The following is a 7,319-nucleotide window of genomic DNA, read 5'->3' as shown; positions in this document are numbered from 1 at the left end:
GGAATGGAATAGATGACCTAGGGGATCTTATATTTCCAGCTCCTCTGATTCTTCTTTTGTTGGTCTTTTTCATAACAAAAATGCAGTATGTTTTAAATTAGTCAGGAGTCAAAAAGAAAAATGAGGAAAAAAGTAATGAGCTGATTTCCATAGAAACACACCATGGTATCTGCCAAAAATATAGCTCTGACTCCGTACTCGTTACTTTGTGCACACATGTTCACTGCCCTGCAGAAAATATCTCAACATTCATAAAACAACACTGTTCATAGTACGACAGCCAATCTCACTGTTTGCACCTACCCCCTGCAGTGTTGACCTTTTGTATCCCTTACTTATGTCCTGTATTTGAAGTCAGGAAATAAAGAGTAGTCTCATGCATCATTGGGGCTCCAGTAGTAACAAAACCAAGATTCTCCTACCATGTCTGACCAGGCTCCTTCCTACATGCTGTAGGTGAAATCCTGCCCTGATTAAGTCAAAGAGAGTTTTGCCAATGATTTCAGTAGGACAAAAATTTCATATGCAACCCAAACACACACCTGAAAGCCACACTGTCTGTTAACGTAGCATTTAAATGAGGGAGATCCCTACCTGAACAGTAACACCAGAAGATCAGAACCTTAAAAAAAGAAAGAGGAAAAAGCAGCTTGGTATCGATCATTTGCTAAACAAACTTCATATCAGTGTCACGGTGCTGCAATTATAAAGTTACTTAAAGCAACATGGAAAGAGAGAAATGTGACAATGCTAGAAGGAAGAATAAGTGAAATATAAAAATTTGGGGTCACATATACATGGCTAATCTTTTAGTCTAGAGCATCTGAGAGAAATATGAATGGGTCATTTTGTATGAATTTTCATACACTAAAATATAATTATTTTCAGAGAGATCCCTTAAACAGATTATTTCATAAGTGTCTTTTCATGGATTACTTTTTCTTGTAACAGTATAGAAGTGTCTGAGGAAAGAAATTAATAATCTGAAATACAGCTTCAAGAAAATAGCAAAAACCACAATCTTCATTTATTTGCATAATTTCTTGCCACCATAGATTACTGTCACTGTAGTTAATTCGTGATCCTGATAGGGACCAGGATTTTATTTTGTAAATAGTAATCCTTTGTGGGGAAGCAATATAAAATTGTTTATATAAGGATGCACAACATTATTATATAAAACCTATCAACATACTTTGTTTTAAAAAATATTGGCATTCTTTTTTTTTCCCTGCTCAGAGCCATTCTTTAAAAGCACTCTTTCTGTGCCTTCAGAGTCCGTTGATATTAAAGTGCTATTCCATGATTGCGAAATCCATTTGCAGCAGAACACTTTTTATTTTAGGGGTAAACAGAGGCCATTTCACCATCTACAAATTCACAGGCAGGCAGCAGTGCATTATTCCATTTTATATTCTTAATCTCCAGTTATGTAAACCATTTCATTTGTCCTCTGTTTGGTTTGCATCTGCATCTCTGATTAAGATTGATCCTCACCTATTTCTTCCCCTCCTCTGCTTTGTAGAGATACCTACTAAACATTAAGTCATAATGATGTTTTTTAGTGTATCTAGGAAACTGAATTTGCTTTCCTTGATAAGAGCAGCCTTGGTTTTCCTTTACATTATCAGGCTGATGAACTACTATAGTTATCAAATGAACATTGATTGAGCATGAATACATTTCAATAAGTGTATCCTTTTTATATCAACCCTCTTAATTTCCATAAAACTAGTGTCAGGTTTACACATGCATCCATAGGATTTGCTCAGACAACATAACATGCAGATTGGCCCCTATTTATATTCCTCTGTGTTGTGGATAATCTACAGTTTACAAGATAAGGCCCATTTTGTTTAACCCACCTACTTTACAAACTTGCATATCTCGCCCCAAAGAAACAATCTGGTTTTGGATTCCCAGGTTTTGTTTGTCCCCTTCTTCCTTGCAGCTTCGGTTTTCAGTTTTTCTCTTCCTGTCTCTGCTGCTTTTTCTATGAAAGAGGTCTTGTTTTGTTCAAAACTGCCTTTATCATTCTTTTGAAATGCAGAATAACAACAAAATACACATTGCATGCAATGCAACTAGAATGGCAAAATAGCATTGCTATGGAAAGGAGAAAAGAAACCTGCAAATAAGCCACCACCGACTTAATGTCCATAGTTTATTAGTGAATATAAAGGATAAATTACCAGCCACAAGTTGTGAGAGGAAGGAATCATCAACACTTGCTTCAGAGGGCTCTATGCAGCTTATTGCTAATATCTAAAATATACTATTTCAGCATACCACTTAGCTAAGACTCCAAAGAATGAAGAGGAAGGGACTCTGTTTTCTCTACTCTTGTTTTTCTTAGTTAGATGCAGGGATTTAAAATCTTTGGATGCTTTACATTTTAAAAGATGTCGTGTGTCCGTTCTCACGTCCCTGCACTATGATACACACGTGTGCAAACTTGAAAATTGCTCATACACATACTTTTTTGCTTGCACAGCCTCACTCTGTGTGTGTGCCCTTAACAGAATTTTTGCCTGGGCATCTCTCGGTCACTAGGCAGCTGTGCATCAGAATTGTTACTTCCACTGGTTTTTCTTATAAAAAGGACAGCAAGTCTTCAAAAGGGTAAGAAAAAAATATTATTCCAATATATATCAGCCATGATTCTTTTCAATTACACTTTCTGAGATCCTATGTTTAGAATATACATTGTTTTTCTTATTTGTTTAGGAAAAAATAGATCATCTTTTGCTGGATGTACAGTAATTCTCTTTCCCCTCCTAATCACATCCATGATCCAGAGCTTTTTCAGTATCTGAAGAAATAATAATGATGCATATCAAGAGATAAATGCATCCTTGGAATTAATTGGTAGAACTATCTTCCTTTGACTCAACAATGAAGTGTATTGTTAGAAACATGAAACGTGCATCTCCACAGCTGCACATGCACTGTTATTTAGGACCAGATTCTAGTCTCTGTTACATCCTAGTAAATTTACAGTAACTTTACTTTTTAGTAGAGTTACTATATATTTGCACTAATGTAAATGAGATCAGAATCTAATCCAAAACTTTTCTAGTTCATGTTCTTAAGAGTCCTTGTTGTCAGGCCACAGCCTCAGGCTGAAACCCAATGCTGCTTTGTTGTTCCCTCTGGCTTGCTGCTTAGCTTCACCCTCTATTTGATCTCCCAACTTCTTGACTTGGCTGGTCCCTAGACCTTGCTCCTGGCATCCTGACGTGGTTTGAGCTTGGATTCTACTTACCTATCCTACCATTAGTTAGTGAGTTGATCCCCAGATCTTACTGCTGATGTCCTGACATGACACTTAGTTCTGCATTTGTACTATAGTTTTCAGTATTTTTGAATGATTAAGGGGCGAGTTTTCTTAAACTTCTTAATTTTTTACTGGAATTCTCATGACAGATAGTCTTTCCTTCAAAGACTAATACTGAACTCAGTGCTCCTGAGATTCATCATGCTTTTGCTATGTAGCAAAGACTTGTGAAAGCCACTCGTTCTCAAAAAAGCCTTCTAGAGCTGCCAGTTAATTTGTTACCTTAAGTAGTAGAGGACTGTTATGGAGGTAATGATCCCAGTACCTTTAATGACTTTTATGGAGAGTCAGCATGGTTCTGCAGGATGTTTATAAGGTCCTTGTGCAACTTTAAACTTCAATAACTTTGGGTATACACGTTAGAAGCAAACTGTAAGCGGTGATTGAAAGCATAATTCATTAAGTTTTTTAGCATCGTGTAAGCTGTGCGTAGGGTAAGGATCACAAATGCAGTGCATTAAATCACTCAGCAGCAACCGGAAAATATTTTTTATGAGTTGAAAATCGGATTGAATGATGTATCGTGAAAGACGGCAGTTTGGTTGAAGTCTAGAAATGTTGGGAATTAGAAACTTCTGAGTTCTGATCACATCTCTGCTAGTGATTCATTGGAGAAAGACATTTTACTTTTCTGTGTCTTTCTTCCCTTTTTATTTAATAGGCATACTAGTACTTAAGCAGGTGTGAGGATTAATTATTTAATATTTATGAAACATTATATTTCATCCATAGATGAAAGAGGTGTGTGTGTGTGTGTGTGTGTGTGTAAAATACTAAAATGTTACAATTCTTCACTCACATGTAGCACTGAAGTATTCATATGCCCTTCCTTATCCTAATCAAGATTTATTCCCTAAGTATTTGAGAGGATGGCTTGAAACAACACAATATACCCCTCTGGCAGCCTCTGCTGTGACCGTTGCATTAGTTCAAGGTGATCCAGTCATATTAATGTAATGTTGAGGTGGCGAAGTTTGCTGCTGATGCTTCATTGATATTGTTCATGTAAACTACGAAGGATTTTGAACTCATTGAAGAGGAATATGATGATAGACAAAATTCTTGATTTATTATCAGGTAGTGCACTTTGACAAAACAATCTTAACTCACATATTTCTTCTTCCTCAGACAACCTAATTTATGAGTATAGCTCAATGAAAATTGTATTTCAAAATATTTTTAAAATATTCAAAATGTCTTCTGTTCAGGTTGCAGACTTATAGTATGTTGGACTTTTCCCGTAAAATTCTTCTGTGCCAGTTGAGCAAAACCGAGCCTGGATAAACAAACTAAGCTTTGGGGCATGTGCAAATATAAAGGATTATCTGTTTGTTTTGACAAAAATTAGCGTTCCTTTTATTGACCTCCCATTACTCCAGTAGAGAAAATAAAATGGTGAAGGTGTGAGCTGGATTCTGGTCTGTTCAAACTTTTCTTTCTCCTTTTTCTAAAATGTTCAGAGAAATGGTTATTTGACAAAATTAGGGCCACAGCAATTACATTCACGGCATGATTGAAAGCTGATTGTCGTCATTGGCCCTGGAATGCCCTATGTTTGGAACTGGACCTGGGGCTTTCCTGTGCCTGATCCTGATGCCCAGCTGAGTGTTCGGTTTGGGCACAGAGCAGGCCTGGAACCTGGGACACCATCACTGCCTTCAGGATCTGCAGGATGGCAGGGGTGGATGCATGATTTTGAGGATGGGGCATACAGTTCCTCAGATCCCAATTTCACTTTTATTTTAACATCTGCCAGGGAGTTTAGTGACTAGTAAATTTAGAGTAAATGAAAGTAATCACTGTTTCAACAACCTATAAATATGAATGTCACTAATGGAAACTCATACAGGCTTCTGGGAGAGACTATAATGTTATGACTATCAGTAACATTTCTAGTTTTATAAACTCTAAAGAATCATACAATCATAGAAGTAGGGTTGGAAGGGACCTTGTAGATCTTCAGGTCTGACCCCCTGCCTGGGCAGGAAGAAAACTGGGCTCAAATGACCCCAGCCAGATAGGCATCAAGCTGCCTCTTAAAGACCCCCAGGGTAGGAGCCAGCATCACTTCCCTTGGATAATGGATGATAAGCAGGAAGAGCTTATTTCCCATGTGCAGTAGTACAAAATGTGTCCATACATAATAATAAAGAAATGACTTGATCTGGCATATTGGCCACTTCTGACAGCAAGAAAACAGATGTGATGAACTTACTAGTTTATCCAGCATAGGAGAGCCTATACCTATGTTTTTTCCCATCCTTCTAATGCATATAATTTGTATGTAGGAACAAAAAGTAGGATATATAGTTTGGTGACCTTGACAAGGTAGCTGGCTTAACACACAAGGGGGAAACAGTAGATGTGACATATCTTTACTCGGCAAGTCTTTTTTCATAGATTCATAGATTCTAGGGTCGGAAGGGACCTCAATAGCTCATCGAGTCCGACCCCCTGCATAGGCAGGAAAGAGGGCTGGGTCTAGATGACCCCAGCTAGATGCCTATCTAACGTCCTCTTGAAGACCCCCAGGGTAGGGAAGAGCACCACCTCCCTTGGGAACCCATTTCAGACCTTGGCCACTCTAACTGTGAAGAAGTTCTTCCTAATGTCTAGTCTAAATTTGCTCTCTGTTAGTTTGTGGCCATTATTTCTTGTAACCCCCGGGGGCGCCTTGGTGAAGAAAACCTCACCAATTCCCTTCTGTGCCCCCGTGATTAACTTATAGGCAGCCACAAGGTTGCCTCTCAACCTTCTCTTGCGGAGGCTGAAGAGGTCCAGGGGCCCCAGTCTCTCCGCATAGGGCTTGGCCTGCAAGCCCCTAACCATACGAGTGGCCCTTCTCTGGACCCTCTCCAGGTTATCCACATCTCTCTTGAAGTGTGGTGCCCAAAATTGAACGCAGTATTCCAACTGTGGTCTGACCAGTGCCCGATAGAGGGGAAGTATCCCCTCCTTGGATCTGTTTGTCCTGCATCTGCTGATGCACGATAAAGTGCCATTAGCTTTTCTGATGGCTTCGTCATACTGCCGACTCATGTTCATCTTCGAGTCCACTAGGACTCCAAGATCCCTTTCCGCTTCCGTGCCACCAAGCAGGTCATTTCCTAGGCAGTAGTTGTGCTGGACATTTTTCCTCCCTAGGTGCAGCACTTTGCATTTTTCCTTGTTGAATTGCATTCTGTTGTTTTCTGCCCATGTGTCCAACCTGTCCAGGTCTGCTTGTAGTTGTTCCCTGCCCTCCGGTGTGTCTACTTCTCCCCACATTTTTGTGTCATCCGCAAACTTGGACAGAGTACACTTCACTCCATCGTCCAAGTCGCTGATGACTTGGACTTTTGTCTCATCCTCACCTGAAAGTCTTATAAATGCACCTGAAAAATAGGCCCAGATGAAGCTATTATAATCTGAATGCACAACCTGTGGAAAAGCTGTATAAATGTGTAGTTATCAATGAGTCCCTGTCAAACTGGAATGATGCATCAAATGGGCTCGTCGGAGGTCTATCCAGTGTCCCCTGCTATTCAGTATTTTCAACAGTGACTTAGATGTTGAAGTAGAGAAAACATTCGTAAAATTTGTGTAGTATATACATAAAGATAGGATGCGTTGCAAGCACTTTGGAGGGTAGGACTAAAATTCAGTATAATATTGATAAATTGGGAAAATTGTCTGAAATCAATGAAATGGAATTCAGTAAAGGTAAGTGCAAAGTACTAAGCTGAATATGCTTCAGTAATGTAATGCCATTGCAAAGATGAGAAATGTCAGTCTAGGATGTATTAACCAGGAGTGTTTTATTTAAGACTAGGGAGAGTAATTACTCTTTTATTTATCACAGTTAAGGACTTAGCTGGAGTCCTGCATCTAGTTTTGGATGCAGCACTTCAAGAAATATGTTGACAAATGTGGGAGACCCCAGAGATCAGCAGGCATGCCAAGAATTTAGAAAACATGACCTATAAGAAAAGGCTGCAAGAAC

The 7,319-nt window shown here is 39.0% G+C and overlaps 1 protein-coding gene across 4 annotated transcripts in view; it reads left to right on the top strand.

The window, feature by feature from the left end:
* KDM4C (lysine demethylase 4C) overlaps window positions 1-7,319 on the top strand; it is a 502,970-nt gene that overhangs the window by 430,865 nt on the left and 64,786 nt on the right. The gene's annotated exons all lie outside the window — the stretch shown is intronic.

Source organism: Alligator sinensis, unplaced genomic scaffold (assembly GCF_000455745.1).
Source record: "Alligator sinensis unplaced genomic scaffold, ASM45574v1 scaffold392_1, whole genome shotgun sequence".
In the NCBI taxonomy this organism is placed as follows: Eukaryota; Metazoa; Chordata; order Crocodylia; family Alligatoridae; genus Alligator; species Alligator sinensis.
The sequence above is the reverse complement of the archived record's forward strand: the minus strand, read 5'-3'. Positions and strand labels throughout refer to the sequence as shown.